Raw genomic sequence first — 19,484 nt, 5'->3', positions numbered from 1 at the left:
ACTAGCCCACTTACTAGCGAAATATAATCGTAGGAGAATCGTTATCAATGTTAATTACAATTATTATCTGTTATGCTAATTCCATCGTTTATTATTTGATTAGTTTAGATTCTTTATTTCATTCTAGAATTTTGGAAAATTTCACTAATGCGAGCATTTGGTTACAGAATTTAATGTATGCTAATATTTCTTATCTTTGAAAAGATTTAATTCAAGCTATATTAAATTAATTATTTTACATAATAAAGTTTGTTTACTGATTGAAAGGCTGTATGTTTATAAAAATGTGAATTTTTTGCACTTTATATTTATATAACATTTATAGATTGATAAAACTGCTTTAGTTTTTAAAATACACTCTGAAGTCTTTCAAAATACAATACAATAAAGATTTTCAATAAATACAATAAATAATATCAAATGATATTAATTTATAATATCAAACATGATTATTCTCTACAAATATTACATTCAACAATTATTATTAGCTTGTGATAAAAGTAATTAACTTTAACAACTGTTTATCGAAAAAAATTCACTGCACTATTTTTTATTCGAGACAAGAATCAGGATGATAGGAATTAAAATTTTTTCTTTTATAATATGCGCGTAATATTTCAATTTGATCGTGTCACAATTTGAATATTTTGCCGAAAATTTGTAAAATTTTTATTGCAATTTGTAAAATGCAAAATGTAATTGTATATAAATTCAATTGTCCTTAACATCCTATACCTAATTGAAAACGCAGAATAATGAACGAATTGTCAGATTAATCCATTTGAGTAACGAAAGACCGTGACACAATTATTTATTAATAATTAATTAGGAACGAGATGAATGGGATATTCATACATTTATTTTATAACGTGAAATACATATTTGAAAATGATAACAATCGACGCGCGCTCTTGGCCTTGTTATTGTATGGCGTGCATTATTGACACCAAACTCGCCGCGTGTAGCAGAGTCGAGCTGGCGAACAGTTCCACAAGTTGTAGTCGCTACCTTTCAAAATCCGATCGCTCTTTATGAACGATAAACAATTGCTATCCGATTAACTAACTCTTGCAATTAATGACTTGTAACACGACGCAATGAATAATTGTTTATAAACAGATATATATTTCGCGTTGTCTACTCATTCGTAAAAATCAAAGCGATACATAATGGGGAGTACCAAGTTGTAATTGCATTGCGTATTTCTCAATTTATTGAATTTTAATTGAACAATTTTAATTTGCAATATAGTAAAATCTCACATTATAGGATTAGAATATCAGAAAAATGTTGCGCAATTTGTATGTGTATACAATTATTATACGATTAAATATATATTTAATTACTAATAATTAGTTAAGCCTTTTATTATTTTTAATTAAATTTATTTCTAATATTTTTAAGAACTCTTCTCTTATCTGCGTTTTATTTTCTGCAATCTTTGCGCTGGGGCTAGTGCTTTGTGCAAGATGAGTTTTATTTAAATGAAGAAAGATCATTCATTCATCTAACAGATGTTTTCGACGGCTTGTAAATGGCAACCTTTCCTGACGACAATCGTAATAGCCACCGTGAAACACAGTCGCAGGAGAATTGTTATGAATGCCAGTTATTGCGTCAGTTTCCCAACTTCGTTATTTGAATAGTTGAAATTCTTCACCGGTCCGATTTCAGTATTATAGCAATCTGGGAAATTCCATTAATGCGCTTGATTGCGGAGTTCATAATATGCGTATATCTCTTAGTTTCGAAGAAACTCGATGCTCATATCATAATATTAAATTAATTAATCCAATTAAATTAATTTTGTTTGTTGCTTAAAAGAGATAAATATTATACGTTTATTCATTAAAAAACGTTCATTTATTTATTAAAAAAACTTTAGGTTTATTCATTAAAAAACGTTCATTTATTTATTAAAAAAACTTTAGATTTTGAAATATAAATGTTCCGAAGACCTAATTAATCTTTTTTAATCAATATTTAATTATTATATTAAATACATACTTCTTTTGAGAAACTTTCATATTTTTTATCTTTCCACGATTAATTTGATATATTTTAGATTTATCTCAAATACATATTATGAATATTAATTATTAAAACATATGATTATTAAATATTAATGTTTTTCATAGCATTATTTTTAACATCTATTTCATTTACTGTACTATATTTAATTATCTCGATTTTCTTTACATTGTAAAGAAGGAACGTGCAACATAAAATAAGCTCTTCTCTACTTTACTTTCTTTTTAATACTACTTTAATAAAAGAAGAAGACAAACAGGCTAAGACCAAATTTGACCGACGTTAGAGCGAATTGGTATATACAGGTATCTTAGCATGCGGCTAGAATGCAGTATTCCATGATAAATGCCGCAGCTTCTGAAGCTGTACTTCTACCAGAAATTGTACTTCCGTAGGTATTTCCGCACCGTATATGCGCTGAAGAATGAACTAATTATAACAGTTCATCTCCCTAATTGGAACAGACAGTCTGGTAAATATTGCATTAACAGCAACGTACTCCCGTTGACGTGAATTCGATCAATTAAAAGATCACGCGCGAAATTCTCCCCATTATGTTTATTCGAAAACTCTTTATAATTATCAATTTGATTTTGGCTACTTAATCTGTTTACATCGCAACTTTCTGTACTCTCATAATAACAATTCTTTTGCTTGTTTAATATTACTTTTAATTAATTTAATTAATTTATTACCAAGCCAGTTGTCAGTTAATTTAAAAAGACATAATGTAATACATAAAAACATAAACATTCGTTTTGCAAAATTAAAAAAAATTAAGAAAATAAAATTACTTTAAAAAATCATTTCCAACTAAAAATGTTTACATCTCTTAATGGATTTTAATATTCTATTGCCAATCTTAAGTTTTTATACTAACAATTGCATATTTTCAAAATTTCCAATTTTAATTGACATTGCGATAAATATGCTCTTTATTTCAATATAATTCAAAATAAAGCTTTAATAAACTAGATTTAAAAGAATAAGATATTTTTGAAAGAATATTTGTTTACTAATAATAAATATATAAAAATAAGAACAAGAATTTTGAATATCTGTTTCTACTGTTTTACATTTACTAAAAAACGTAAGTCTTTAGAGATTGCTATAAGCTTCGAAGACACATAATTTATATCCATGTTCTTATTTCTTTATATACATACTTCGTGCTTTACACAAGGGATGCGGGATTGAGCCTGGTGCGAAGTATTCTTTCGTATACATATATATCTAAATGGAAAACGGTGGTGGAAAACTCGTGTAAGAATATCTCATAAAAATATCGGAGAGCTTGCAATATGCACGCAAAATATAGCGAGCGAAGCAAACGTTTATTTCAAAGACGCAGGTTTTCGATTTAACATGAAATTCGAAGGAAACCCCTATAATTCTGAATCTTGATTGATTTCAATTAATCAACATCACTACAAATAGAATTAATGGCACTGCCTTTCTAATTTTTCAAGAAGAACGGAGAACATAATGAGAAACTGAGAGATGTAAGGATTGCAAGCTCGCGCGCGATTATAAGTAGGTCAGATTTTCTCTTCAAAGGCTCTTAAAAATCTTTTGTCGCCATCGCATACGTCGCGATCGCTCGATATGTCGAGGACGTGAAAATGTCGGTCGAAGGGATTACCCGGCACCTCCTCTCGCACACCACCGCTTCAAGGTTTCGCGCGCGCACGAGAGAACAACCCTTTTTCGTATTCATACCCTCGAGCCAACCCTCACAATCCGCCTCGGCTTAACTCACTCAAGATTATGTTCGTACGTGTGTCCCAAAATTTATGCTAACATTGAACCGGCCGTTTCTCCCTATCCCCAAACTGAGCGTTTCCTTCGGGAATTTTTCACTTTCATTTTTCGTCAATATCTTTCACTCTTTCGTGACATTTTCCATTTTGACTGACCTACTACAGCGTATTCCTTTGAGAGCTCAAGTAATTCCTTTTACGTAAATAAATAAAGAAGTAAATATGTTATTAAAATTTTTTTGTATAATAATTTGTATTTATTTGTGCATAAATATTTTTAAAATATCTGTTAATCTATATTTTCTTAATATTTAAGTATTTTCCAATAAAAATAAATTATTTGAGCTTAAAGATCCCTATTACAAAAATTTACATCAATCATATATGTATTGCACAATATTGCAATTTAAAATATACATATATATTAGTAAATGTAAAAATTTAATAAAACTAAAAACTTAAATAATTATGAATTTTTTAATCTAAAAGTTTTTTTGCGGAATGGTTACTGAATTGTAAATTATTCTTTATAAAACAATTTTTAATGTTTTAACAGAGACGTTATAATAGCAGATAATTAAAATTGCGTATATAATTATAGATACAATGCAATGTAATTTCCAACAAATTTGGCTATTATGTTCATCGAAATTTTGAAATAATTTTGATAATTAACAAATACCGTTTGCCAAAGTATATTTAAGATATTTAGTCGGTCCAATATCGTAATTTTATCGCACGTTCAAATGTATTCTGTGCCGTCCGACATATTGGATGGACGTTAACGAACTTTACGATGAGCTGTCGGATCAGCTATTAATGCGGACAGAGCTTTGTTTATTGCATCGGTTACTCCATAATAATGGACAACCCAGGTGTGTTGTCAGATAATCTCCGCTAATCAAATAATCCTCTTGTTAATTAACGTGAATTTTCTGTAAAAATCAAACTGTTCCTTATTTCATAAAAACATAATTACAGACGAAATAAAAAATAGTATGAATATCTCTGCACGTGTGAATCTGTTCGACGTTCGTTTTTTTATAACGATTTGTTTTATCAGCAGTTTTTGCAGTTTATGCCATATATGCAAAAGCTGGCATGTATCACACGTCTATCATTCTTTGAATTGTTTTCATACTCTGTTGCAGCAATTTATTTAAAATTGCAATATTTCTTTTGGAAAAATAATATTATCGGCATATAAATAAATCTTATAAAAATAACAAAGTGTTAGCTAGGAAATATAAATGATTTCTGTGCTACGAGATGTGTACATAATGCATTCGACGTACATGGCATGAATACCGTACAACGGAATTTACTTACAGTGATTCGTTATTGATGGCCTACTCGTATTTACTATAATACCGACTTCATTAGAAATTGAATCCAATTTAAGTTTCGTCCCGGAACGATTCCCTCCACGCTATTGAATCAACAATGCTCTATATTGTTGCACCGAATCTAATCTCGGATCTGATACGACGCGAGAAGCGCGTAAATCGGCGTTGGTTTATACTTTATATATTGAGATAAATTTATGTAATCTACGTACACAAACATTGTAAATTAGTATTTTTGTTTGTTTTTTTGCTGTTTTCAATGCTAATATTGATAGTATTTTTAATTTAATTGGCTGTTAGATTAGTTTTACCAAAATTCAGGACACACAGGCAAATTTCCCTTTTTTTTTAGAGAAATAAATAATTAATATTTAAGAATATCGACTACATGAATTTAAAATATACTTAATATATTTTGATCTTCTATCAATTCAAATATGCTGTAATATCTATATTTAACGATGTTATACTGCTTGTGTGTGCTTTATTTTGACGAACCGTGGATTAAAAATGCCAGTTTTAAAAAACAAGCATTTCCATCGAAGTTAGATCAGTAATGAGACAAATTTGAATTTATATTTTTAAAAACTATATTAATTGCGCAAAAACTGAAATATCGATATCACGAGCGTTTCAAACAAAAGTAGAGTATGTCAGCCACAGTCGAGTTTCGTCTCCTTTTCATTTCCGACTCTGATGTGCCACACAAAACTATTGCAGCTCGCTCTTGCTTCTAGCATTTATTTCTTATTTTTATTTTTACTCATGATTCGTTTGCGAGCATATAGCCGAACTAACAACGAGATATATTTCCGTGGCTTACTTTTGAATGGCTCGACCGACATTTAAAATGAAGAAAAAGAAAACCACGGATACTTACTTAGGACTGCCACAAGTAATACGAACCGCAGAGAAATTGTAAAGCAAAATAATGAGAGTCAATTGATCGTAGAGAAAGAATTTCGAATTTAAACAGATTTGTATTGTCGTATATGATTTAACAAAGGCAAAATTCTTCTATCAACGCGTCTTTTTTCTTTATTTATTAACTGTCAGTATTTCGTTTGCTTTAATAATTTACAGATAATTATTGTCTGGTAAAACAAATATGAAATTTTACTAGTAACAAACATGATATTAGTGACAAATAAAATTTTTTAAATTATATTTGTTGATATAGTATCTATATAATGCAGAAGAGTTGTGTACATTATATAATGTTATAAATGTATGGCGTGTTCACCTAGAAAATTATTAGTGAAAGAGTGAATTTAAGCTGATAGTGAGTAATAGCTTTCATAAAGCTCTTCACAACAAATTGAGCTCTCAAATTACTGGTGTACGTCAGAAGAAATTGCAGATGTTAGATGGATTACAGTAACAAAATATTATGATCGGTGTAATAAATTAATCTTGCACGAGAAATAGTATTTTCAAAACAAAACGGTAATTAAATCTGAACAAGTAAATTAGAGTACTAGTATAGTTTTCACAAATGATTGCGTTAAACATCACGCATTCGCATACGCTTGGATTATTTGTTTTATTTTTACGTTGTTTAAACTGATATGTAATTATTAGTTACAAGCGTATTTTAATCGAAGCGCATTTTAATCGGAACAAAAAATTTATATATCCATTTGACAGTATTCATTCAGTGGTAATTTGGCACGGGTGAAATTGGAAGGTAGCAATTTTCACAACTATACTATACGATGTGCTATACGCTTTGCACCGTGCAAAATATCAGAACTGTATTCTGGTTGAAATTGAAAAATTGCGCGTTCTACGAAATTTTTATACGTACCGATAAAAGTAATTCACCATTTCGTTACTCTGTACAACTTGCACAAACAGAATAAACAAATACGACGGAAAAATTTGCTGCAGGAAAATTTTAATTTTTCAAAAGATTGGTTACGTTTAAAATAAATCGAGTATCTATATATCATGTTATAATTATCTCTGCAATATTATGTATAAAAAATTGAAAATATTCGTACTATTAAAAATTAAATATCAAAACTGCAATTATTGATCGATTTAGAAAACAAACAGCTTTTTTAATCAATTATATTATTATTATAAATTCGAAAGTGATTTGTACAGATTTTTGTCTATAATAATTAAATTAGATTAGAACTATAATTAGCGCACAAAATCCAACGAGTCTGTAAACTGTTAGTAAAACATAAATTCTGTAATTATGTCATTCGCTAAATACGATACAAGTCAGTCAATATTTATGTAAACATACATGAATTCATGATATATGTCAAAGTTTGAACAATGATACATTTCTATTTAAATTGCTTGCAATTTTAATTACCGCAAATATTAGCCATAAAATTTTTTTATTAAAATGTTAATTATTAAATTAATTAGGTTAAACAGTTCCTATTATATTTTAATTATTAAATTAGGATAGATATTATTATAACGAGTTGAAGAGAAGAACCTTTCACCAAACAGATTAATCAAAGATTATTGCCGTTATAACTTCGCGAGTTTAGTAGCGATGAGTCTGCATATTACGTTGAAATGACATACAGGGGGGTCCATCGGTGCATCGTAAGCGGAACAGAATGAAATAGATTGTCGAGAAGAAAGATTGTAAGGATTCCTTCGAATTGTCGACGAGCGTCGTCTACGCTCTTATTCGTCTTCGCCGTGCCACAATCGCCATTAATGGTTGAGCATCTCTCGACCTGAAAACTCTGACTTGCAAGACTGGGAGATATTACGCGGAAGGAAAATTTTCTAGAAACCGCGCTGCTTTAATTGTGCGATATTAACGATTGGAATTTTTTTTAAATGCAATCGTGACTTATATAAAAGTATCGCTTTCGGCGCACAAAAAAAAATGAACAAAGAAAGAGAAGGCGAGAACGAAAGGAAAGAAATTGAAATTTATATACTCCGTTCAAAATTAAAGTTTCTAGAACAAATATAATAACTGACATCATGACATAATGAGCTAAAAACAAGATTAACTCCTGTTAAAAATAATGATCTGGTTATTTAATTTCCCAATTATATATAACACAAAATAATCTCTTTCGATTAGTTGATATTATGGTGATTTTAATTTTAATGCGATTAATCACATTGTATAATACTACAGCGATGAGGCAGAAATAGAGTAGAGCAATTTTAATGTCGTATTGGAATAAATGGCGGAAAAGCTTGGGAGAATTAAGCTCAAAGGTATAGCATGCTGAACTTTATAGTTACTTTGAAAGTCATTGTTGAAAAGTCACATTTCAAGATACTTGCGATACGACATTACCGATCTCAAATATTTTCCCCGACTTTATTGCAAGTTGAAAAATTCATATTCTTTTGTTGGCAAACCAAGACAAAATTAGAAAGATTATAAATGCGTATAAGTTATATGTAAAATCTCTTTTGATATGCAAATTTAGCGAAAACCTTTTAATTTGAAAAACTTTTCTATTATTTTTTGTTAGTATCCTTATTGAAAAGTTTAATTGATATCTTAGGAATATAACAAAAAAGTCAATGTTACATTTATATATTTTCTTTCACATTATTTACTTCTAAAATTTTTAAATAAATTACAATAGAAGATATTGTAGAAAAATAAACTTCTATCGACAAGTTAATAAAATGTATACACCGAGTTAAAAGCTCTCTTATTATCAATAAGTTGCAAGACGGTAACTTACATACGATAATTTACATACGTATTTACGTATTTACACCGATTTCAGATCGCGTCTTGACAGACCAGATAGCTAATGAAAATTTTCCATTAGGCACTGTGTGTGAGTGCTAGCGCTATTATTCTGTACGCCCTCATAGCGCCGTCTATCAATGCCATTTACGTCGGTATACGACTATTTGCTGCGGGAACGAAATCGATAATCCGATTTCATTATCACATCGTAGGGACCAGCTACGGTCCTATTAACTAGCATGCATGTCAATTCCATAAATATACGGCAGCTCATACAATGGCATAAAATTATGTTGCTGAGAATTCGATTTCAGAGTATAGTCCGTTTTATTTGATGCTTTTGTTTCCATTGCAAATTGGCATAAAACGATAAAAATGCCATTTTTCTCAATTTATCAAACTTTATCTCACTCTCAATATTTTTTTTTTATTATTTATAATATATCTATTCCAAATACAATTTATTTGAACCTAGAAAGAAAGCCTTTTTTGTTTTCTTAGCTTTAGTACAAGGATAGGCATTTTTCAAAAAAATCTAAAATTTTAAAAACTAATAATTATTATAATCAATTACGAGTTTTCCATTATCTTTTTCAAATTATGTATTTATACAAATTGTTTTACATTTTTAATCTAAATTTAAAAAAAAATTGTGACTGAATAAAGAATTATTTAATTAATATCATACTTCGTCATATCATCCAAACTTTAATTAATGAAGTAAATGTTGATTCGTGTAAATCTTATGTCATTTGCTTATCTTATCAGTTTATGGTCAAATAGCAATAAACGTATTTTTTAATAAATATACCGAATATTTATGTGCTTAAGACTTCTGACTACCGCGAAAATATTGGAATCATGACGTAAGCGAGAAGTGATACGTTAAATGCATACCATTTGTAAATAAAGAATATTTGAATGAAACAAAAAAATAGAATCACTTTGAAACTCTAAAAATAAACGGAAACTACCTCTTTTCTCCCTGACAGTCAGTAAATAGTAAAAAGCACGTGAAGTAAAGCCAAGAACTTAGACAAGAACACGGTTTGGCAATTATTGAAATAATGAAAAATATGCTTTTACATATAAAATTCAACGATAATATTACTTTTTATTCATTTTTACGATTTTAGTAAGTACGAAACAAGTCACATTTTCACAGTTAAACATATAATCACGAAATGGCATGCAAGACAAAATTTCATTGTCACAGTAAGGCCCATTCTGTAGCACGTTACACGTCGTATGCCGGTATCGTAAACTGTAAGAATTGATCAATCAGACATTCGACTATGATTGATCAATTCTTACAACTTACGGCTTACGACATACGACGTATTATCGAACGGGTCTACTTCGGTTCTACAATAGTGTCGTAAGCCGCAAGTCGTAAGAAACTGACCAATCACAGTTAAATGTAAGGAGAATAATCAACTATGATTAGTCAATTTCTTACGACTTGCGGTTTACGACACTATTGTAGAATCCGCTTAATACGATGACCAAAGTTCTAATTCCTACCACGATCTAATATCGTCACCATCGACGGTGGAGTTCTTGGCTGAGTAGTCAAGAGCTTTAAAAGAAGACACGTTTCGAAAGCACCTTCATGCAATAAATCAGAACATAATTGTGACGGTACACAAATTGAAAGTAATTTCCAAATCAGATCACTGTCGATGTTTCCGACTTGTTAGATTGCAATGTGTTTTTCATTTCACAAAAAGCGAAAACAATTTCAACAAGCGGCTATCTAGGTTTGCACGTCCGGCCAAATCAACCGAGCGTTTAATATCAAATCTCTCGGCAAAACCGACGAAATACCTTGCGAGAGAAAAATATATCGATAAATAAAAAACACAAAAAATTCGGTTTGTTTAGCCAGTCCGTTTATTCTTTCGAAAATATGCGGCTTATCTGTAGATCTATGGTAGCTCCATTAATCTATGGCAACTGTGAGGCTGTGATAAATTTACGAAGCTGACAATAAGTTAGAAAATAGTAACTTTTAGCGAATTCAATTTTCCATATTTGGTGTATAAATATCGAAAAATGCTCTACATAAATTGCAATATTTACTATTTCTAACACATATTTCTGTATTATCTAAAATTGCTAAAATTATAATAAATTTATTTTCTGTGACATTTACAAATAAAAATTTAATGTTTAGTGATGTACATATTTCGTTGGATAAAATATGTGCATAAGAGGATACATCTCAAGTTGACAACAATCATGTAGAAATTCTTAAGCGATGAAGTTTAATATCTTGGTGCGTGACTGCCGCGAATAAATGCGAAATACACTGGTGACATTTGTGTTGCCAAGTAATTCCCATGGAAATTACAATCACGTGAGTAACATGCGTTGCGCTAGGGTTTCCTGTAAGCAGACAGCCCCACTATTAACCCGAGATCACGTTCTACGTGTGATGCTAACACAATTATCGTGTCGTTCGTACTCTAAGTATAAGTTATAACGCGAATATAACAATCACGTAAATGTATCCGAGTAAAAGTTTGATGAAAAATTCGGAAACCCGAATACGATTTACTGCAGTTGCAGTAGTAATGGCGTTAGAAATTATATGGAAAATTATTTCCATATCGCTACGTATATTTCCGAGTGTACTGGACACACGATATTGCGAACAATATGACATGCGTCATTTTGCTATATCAAATGGAAACTGCTGTCAGAAAAACGAGTAAAATTTTTATTCGAAACAAATTTATGCAAAAATAATCATTTTTTATATTATTTTTTTAAGTTACAATTAAGCACACAAAGTTATTTGCAATAACATTTGTATTTGCACAAAATAAAGATAGCTAGTTTAAAAAACCTGCTCGAAGGTAAAACACTTAAGTTTTACCAATTTGTGTTTTTATATATTTATTCTCTCTCTCTCTCTCTCTCTCTCTCTCTCTCTCTCTCTCTCTCTCTCTCTGCAGAATAAAAATATCCAATACTAATTTTAATAATTAATATTTTAATTTCTCTTGTTGAAAAAACATTAATCATAGATTTATTATAGAATATTAAAGAGAGATCATACTTTCTAGTATATTTTGCACAAAAGCCTTTTAACTGAAACAGGTATGATCAAAAGCTTGGTATGCACAAAATACACTTTTTGCAAATATATATAGATAAGATTATATGTATAGTAAACATAAATTACTAGCAATCTTTATATAATCTCAGAAAAGTTATGTCAATTTTTAGTAAATTTTCAGTAAACATTCCATTAATATATATAATGACTGCGTATTCCGAGATAGACAATTTTGAAGAGAAAAAATATGATTGCTTAAATATCAATTAATGTTAATTACTTATAGTTTAACAGACGTTAAATCAACGATAGGATAAAAAGGATACGCTTATGATTTTATACGATCATTTAATTTCTAAGCGAATCAAGCTTGTTGAACATTGATACAGCCAGACTATCCTCTCTGGAATTCTCTTGATCTTCGTAACCTAGAATCGACAATTCGGGTCTCTGGGTCTCTGATCGAAGTTTCGCCCGCCCTCACTCCCTCCTTCAGCTGCCCTCTTCATTTCATCCCCGTGGCAATGTGTAGTGTGAACGCACCCGTACGCGCGCAGGGTACGGCGTGGAAGCGGCAGCAGGTATATACCCGGCCTGGCAGGAGCGTAGGTGAGCTAAAATAGATCGATGGACGTGCTGCGCACGCAAGTACCTCCGGTCGTATCCCTGAGGGGGTAGGCAACAGCGCGCCACGAACCTCGATGGGTAGGGCGGCATCGAAAAATAGGGGGGAGTCACTGAAGAGGGTGGAACGGCCAGAGGGACACCACAGGAGAGAGGGGAATCTAGCAACGTGGAAGGAGGCAAGAGCCGTGTTGGAAAAACGGAAGGGCGAATGTGAGGAAGAAAGCGAGACACGACGTTGAGAAACAGAGACGGTGAATCGCAGGGAGGGAGACGCGTGTCGTGGTGTCTAGAATTGAAGAAAGAGAGAAAGAGAGAGAGGAAAAGAGAGACAGTCGCTGGCAAGGCTGTTTCAAGAAAGAGAGATGGATCGAGAAAAGTAGGGGTGCGTCGAGGCAACGGACAGAATGGAGATAGTGATATAGTGCCCCTCAACGCGAGAAAGGGGAAGGTATACAAACGGTAGAGACGGAGAGGTCTCTGTGGAGGAAGCGAAAAATAAGGCGGGTTAACGGGGAATCGGAACGAGACGGACAGCCCGAATTCTGAACAAGAGCGAGATGGATGGCGTGCCTGGAGGGGGAAACTATCTGGGAGGGAGTGAGATGCGCCGGGGTGAAACCGGGAGGGTGCAACTGGTGAAAGTGGAAGGAGTGGAACGCGAGCGGCTGGGGGAAGAGGGAGAGAGGCACGCGACGACATCTCACCTGTTTATCAACCCGCCAGTCTGGTTTACGCGCCCGGTCATCCGCCGACTCTACAAGTGGCTATTCCACTTGGAACGCTCGAACGAACGCGGGGCTCGTACGCCTAACTCTTTATCGTGATTTATTTAAGACGCCGGGGATGTTTGCAGGAAGTACGTGCGGTTAACATACGAAAGACGTTACATCGTGTCACGATTTTGCCTCGACGACGGAACTTGCTTCTCGATCGCTCCTTGACGCCATCGTCGTCGAACGTCTGCGTGACGGTGAGTAATCGGCGTCTGGTGTTCGGAGCCTGGTGCAAACTAGGTCACTAGTGGCACCACTAAATCGCGCGGTCGCTTCCGGCCTTCGCTGGATCAGATGGCAAAGACTCCATTCGGAATTTGAGACGCGCGCGCGCGCGCGCGCGTGCTTCGGATTGTGTTGCCCGCTTGTTAATTGTACGCATTTAGAGACTCTGGCAATTTCATGTGTAATTGTTTTAATTGTCTATCTTGTTACGGCGCAACGTTAATCGCGGATGGTGAATAAAATTTATACTGAAAGAGAATACTAAATTTGATATTTAATAATACATACATCGTGATGATAGTGATCAATTTTTCTCAGTTGATTATTTTCCGTTTTGTCCATCACTTTCTTTTGTAAAAAATACCTGTCAGTGTATTTTTTTGGAGTTTGATGAATTGATATAACAAAGGAAATGTCTTTAGAAATTGGGAACACACGTTTAATAGCAGCTGACACGTCACTCAGTAACTGTTCGCTCGACAAAACGAATACGATTGTTTTACTAGAGCAAACATCAATAGAAAAAGTTGTGATCGAGTTTGCCTTTGATGTGTTCCGGTTGGTTGACGTGTTAAGTAAAGTGAACGAGGCTAGACGTATAAAAATTACAATCGTGTAATAATTGTCGCGTTACAGAATGTCTTTCGATAATTTTCCGTTAATTATCCTGGGGCAACTTTTCCAATGCAACTGAAATCACAGTTTAGACGGTGTCACGGTAATGATGGACATTAATTGAACGTGACAGTTAACAGCCACATTAATGCGAATCCTATCTCGATGAGACACGTACGCGATCGAATGGCATAGCAAGTAGTGAGAATCAGCGTACTGTCCGACATGTTGAAGATTATCGCTCTATCTGAATTGTCGTTCGTGGGTCGATGAACAGATAATGTCTCTCGATGGGTGGGAGTGCCAACGCAATATGGGTATAGACGTGGTTTCTTTCGTGATATAATATCTAGTATTTCTTAACATGTTGTTTCCTCAATGTGTTTTGTATGCCTTACCGCCGCAATAGAATTTTCGCTATTATATAAGCATATATAATGTTATGTAATAATTAAAAAAAAACTTATATTCTCTTAGTTATTGAATTGCGCACTTTTTATTTTACATTGCTATTTAGATATTCATTTCAAAATTTTTATATTAGATAGTATTTATTTACAATTGTTTTAAAATATTTCAAGCGCCGATTTTACTATCCGAGCGTTACTGAAAATTCAGACGTCGATTGTGGATGGCCTTATGGCAATTAACACGTTAAAATAATCTTAATGAGTATGTATTTTTAAAAAGTCAATAAAAGAATGATTATGTTTCAATTTTTAATTGATTGCTTGAGAGAGAAATATTGCGAAATTAGGAAATATTTGAATATATAAATGTATAAACATTTTCTATTCAAAGAGTCATATTGTGTGTCTCTTTTGTCTCTATTGTATTCATATGTCAATGTAATTTATTCAATAAAACTTTAAAAATATATTTACAATTACGCAAAATAATATGTTATGTTTATAATAAAATATAATAACATATAGCTTTTCATTTATATAATAATATATTAATATGAAGTTAAAATGTTGGCATTTGATAGATGTGGTTTTATCAAGTTTCCATTTATAAATTAAATAATTATATTCACATGTTTTGAGGTTTCTGCTTTATGCGTCAAATTTGCATTTTAGCATTATATTTGTTGAGCCTTCTTGTAACGCAAATTAATAAATCTATTACTGAGGATGCCACTGACACGACAACCAAGATAACGTTTCGACAAAAATTCCAATAAACAACTCACCTGTTCTCGATGAATAGATATTACCGGCTGTGATATAAATCATCGGCTATATCAAGCTTGTTAGAACTGAACACAACAACCTACAAACTTATTGAAGTTATTTACTCGTTTTTAGAATCATCTACCAAGCAAGCGCGAAATTAAAATTAATCAACAACATAGAGCGCAGTCTTTGTTGAAAAGCGCGAGGTCAGCGTTTGTCGGCGTTTGTTAATTAAATGACAATTCCAAAACGAATAGTCACTTCTGGGGCTCGATGGGGCACCGTGCGCGCGTCCGAGGTGTAAAATAGCGAACTCTTGCAGTCTCCCTTTCGCAATCGATCGGGCCTGCTTGTCAGTGACGGAAGCGCTTTTGGCGGGATCAAAGATGTCTGTTGGATTACAAAGATCCGTTTCTATGCGACGATCCAATACAAGCGATTCTTTTTTCTTTTTTTTTTTTTTTGCATCGGACGAATAAGCTCAAGCGGGAAAACGAAGCTCTATGAGCGAACAAAAAAAGCTGCGTAGAGGCATTAAATGGAAGATATAATTCTCCAATTCGGCTTTAGTTGTACGGATTTACGCGTAGAATCTGTATAATACCAACATTCAAAAAATTTTGTGATCATCGTAAAAAATAGGATTGTTAATATGTGGCAAAATGAAGAAAAAAAAACTGTTATTTATTTTCTTTTAATGTTTAAGTATCAAAAATCAAATTAAAAAGACTATTAATTATTCCAATATTATTATATTCGTTTTTAAAATTATAAGTAATTACAGATTAAAAGATAAGTTAAGTTTTGCATGTATAAAATATTAAAAAATTGTATCCCTTAATTAAATGTAGCTATACTTTTAACAATTTTTATTGCCTACAATTAAAGAGATAATTATAAAGAAAGATGAAATGTGTGGGAAGAAATTATATTATTTAGTTAAAATGCATAAATCCTAATATTTTTCCGTATTAACATGTTTCCATTTCTACGTACAGATTTCACAAACATGCATAAGATTATATCTGTAATTTATATATGCATCTCCGCGTAACATATCGACAAACGAAAAATATCGAAGAATTATATGTTCTCTCACATTTATTTAACATTTTCCATTAAATGAAAAATGCATTAGTTTTTAATACATTAATATTTGTATAAATAGAAATATTAGATAAAGCGTTTTTCTAAGTATCAACGAATTTGTGAGAAATAAGATTTTGCATGAGTGCACAAAATATTATATATGCTTTTTAAATATCTAGATTCAACGAGATGATACGTCGATCGTACATTCACGTATACGCAATTCATGGCTTTGAATTCAGAATCGAGGGATGAGATAACCATCTATTTTTAACAATAACCTTCCGCTATCTATTTGTCCGTCGAAACGTTAGGGAGATGTACGGATAAATGATCCAATGGATAGTGGCTGAAAGCCACCCAGTGATTATCAAGTGAAAATAGGGCAAATAGTCTCTGGATCTTCGATATTGGAGAGATTCATCAGAAATTCATCGTTGACGGAAGCACGGTGGAAAACTGATGGGGCGCATCCGCGAAGAGATTTCCCTTCGCTCCAATCCGACTAAGGAAAACACACTCGTCGATCTAACGTACTCGGGTTCCGCGGTAACCCGTTCATCGTATTTCCGTAGCTCCGTAAAGGAGGAGGAATGCTGAGCCGAGCGAAATAAATTCTACGATCAAGCTTGGATTTAACGTGAACGCCAGAGTTTCCCCTCGATTTCTCGACCATATTTAACTCGGCTCTACGCCGCGTTGTCAATCTTTGTTCTAAGTTTGTCCTTCGAAAAAATGTTTGATTTAGGAGCCTAGGGATGACTTGAGTTTTGATAAATCTCAGAAGTTTGTAAGAAGAACAGAACGCGATCTTTCTTTACTTTTCCTTCTTTTGAGTTATTCTTAACATCTCGAGGTCGTTGATCGAGATTTTTTTTTAGATATATTTGGCCGAGCAAATGAAGCGAAATCATAGGCAATGATATGGAAAGCTCATAAAGTGATAACGTATTCATTTGAAATTCACTGAATATATTACGATCCATAATATGCATTTTGTATACATTTTACACTGTATTATTATTTCTGACAAAACAATTATATCGTAAAATCTTCTTAATTACGAATATTGTTTTTTTAAATTATTACTGAAAAAGTGAAACAGTATAACCATTTAAATATAATAAATTACGATATAATAATTAAGAATTTCCCACGTATAGTCAGCGTTTTATGCTATTTCAAAATATCTAACATAAATGGAATACCTTTATTTTCGGACTACAAGTTCTATATTTGCCAATAAGTTTGGCTCGAACCATAATTAAAATTATGTACATTATAATTGACGTGTAATTTGGTTATCAAACTTCTCCCGCAAGCTTATGACTGGATACACGCATATGTGTATATGTATTAGCTGTACACTGTTAAATCTATAGTGTTAAATGAACCTTATTTAAGTCGCCACTGCTCTTACTTAATAAATAGTTATTTTTTACTAAAACAATGAAGTTAATTAATTTAAAATAAGTTCAAATTTAACCCAAATTTGGGTTAAATTTTATTGTTTTACTTAAAAGTATATTGTTTTAATTAAAAATAACTGTTTATTAAGTAGGAGCAGTGACGACTTAAATAAGATTCAATTTGACACAATAGATTTAACAGTGTATATAATGTATTATTGTTTTCATTCCTTAATATCACACAAGACAAGGATATCACCTAGGAGAGGATGAAAGTGCTAATCATGGCTGCTCTTGGTCACCTCGTAGTTATCCTATAGGGTTTATCTTAACTAACCCAAACTAGAGTTTACTCGTAACTTCCGCGGAAATGACAGCTTCCATTGTACCCTTAGCCTCTTGAAATTCAAAATCAATATTGATGACCCTCAAATAAAATTTGCGTAAAAATAGTTAGATTTCAATATCTATATATAACACAAACATGAAAAATCATCTTTATGTTGAGTGATAATAATTTTAAGATTTTAACTCGTTAACTTAATTTTTACTTATTGTAAAACTCTGTAAACATTTTTTAATTCGATAAATCTTAGATTAAAAAAGAAGTTTATACGTCAAGAGTGTCAAGACACATGTAACGAAAATTTTGTTAACAATTTTAATTTATTAATTTATTAATTATTTCATAAAAATTTGCGTAATTATCAGGTTGCGTAATATTGGATCACCAACAGTGGATCCTGGATTAAATTTTCGTGAAGTTGAAGTCTGCTCCGAATACCATTAGAAACTCTACTATCGGTGGCCGACTGATGATGCTTTGAGGTCTGCAAAATTGAAGTTAATTTACGTAAAGTGCATTATAAATCTGCGATATGACTTGCTACCCTATTGCCCTACTGAAGTACATAATGATGAACAATGGCCGTTATGTGTATATGTTGTACAAGCTCAGAAAATCTAATTTCTCTCTCTCTCTCTCTCTCCTTCCTTTCCTTCTGCCTTTCTCTTTCCCCTCTTTCTTCCTATTTCTTCATCTTCCGATTGAGCTTTTTGAGCCGAAAGCAATTCCTGTACATGGTGCGCTCGAAACAAACAATGGTCTGTTCTTTCATCTTCATCATGATGGTCCGTAGCGAAATTGGGAGAAAGAGAAAGAGAAAAGGGAGAGAGAAGAAGAATTTCCAATGTTGCGAACACGATGCTAGATAATGGGAAACAGCGAGAAAGCGGCCTGCTACGATATAAAAGGAAAATCTCTCCGGGATCTGCGTTAATTTTCCTCAATATTTTTTAGTTGTTATATCGCTTCCTCGTAGACAATGTTGCGTCGTAATAATGCTCAGCATGTAACAATGCGATATTTCAGAATTCTCGTGAAGAGGATCCTTGGAGAATTGCGCGCGACTTATTCAACGTCGAGGATATTGCCGCCAATAGAGTGTTTCTCTAATGGGGAATCGTTTTGTCCTTCAGCAGATTACTCGACGGTTCCATGAAATTAATACCTACTGCACGCTTAAGAGCTGTGAATGACTTGTATTAAAGTGTTGGATGTACGTAGACTTTAAAACATTACGAATGACAAGAAATTCTACAGAAAAATCAATATAAATCCCTAATTTGAGAAAAATGCTTCAATTTGCACCATCATTTAAAAATTA

The 19,484-nt window shown here is 32.5% G+C and overlaps 1 protein-coding gene across 3 annotated transcripts in view; it reads left to right on the top strand.

Annotated features, from left to right (window-relative positions):
- The first annotated feature begins 13,205 nt into the window (after nucleotides 1–13,205).
- The window catches only part of LOC105455820 (BAI1-associated protein 3), a 78,774-nt gene continuing 72,495 nt past the window's right edge, over nucleotides 13,206–19,484 (top strand). For all 3 annotated transcript variants that reach the window (XM_011699463.1, XM_011699456.1, XM_011699449.1), the window contains exon 1: nucleotides 13,206–13,498. The gene's annotated coding sequence lies outside the window, so the exon portion shown is untranslated. The remainder of the gene's footprint in view (nucleotides 13,499–19,484) is intronic.

The sequence above is a fragment of the Wasmannia auropunctata genome, unplaced genomic scaffold, assembly GCF_000956235.1.
Source record: "Wasmannia auropunctata unplaced genomic scaffold, wasmannia.A_1.0 LD336106.1, whole genome shotgun sequence".
NCBI lineage: Eukaryota > Metazoa > Arthropoda > Insecta > Hymenoptera > Formicidae > Wasmannia > Wasmannia auropunctata.
Note: the sequence above shows the minus strand (reverse complement) of the source record. Positions and strands in the feature narration are given on the sequence as shown.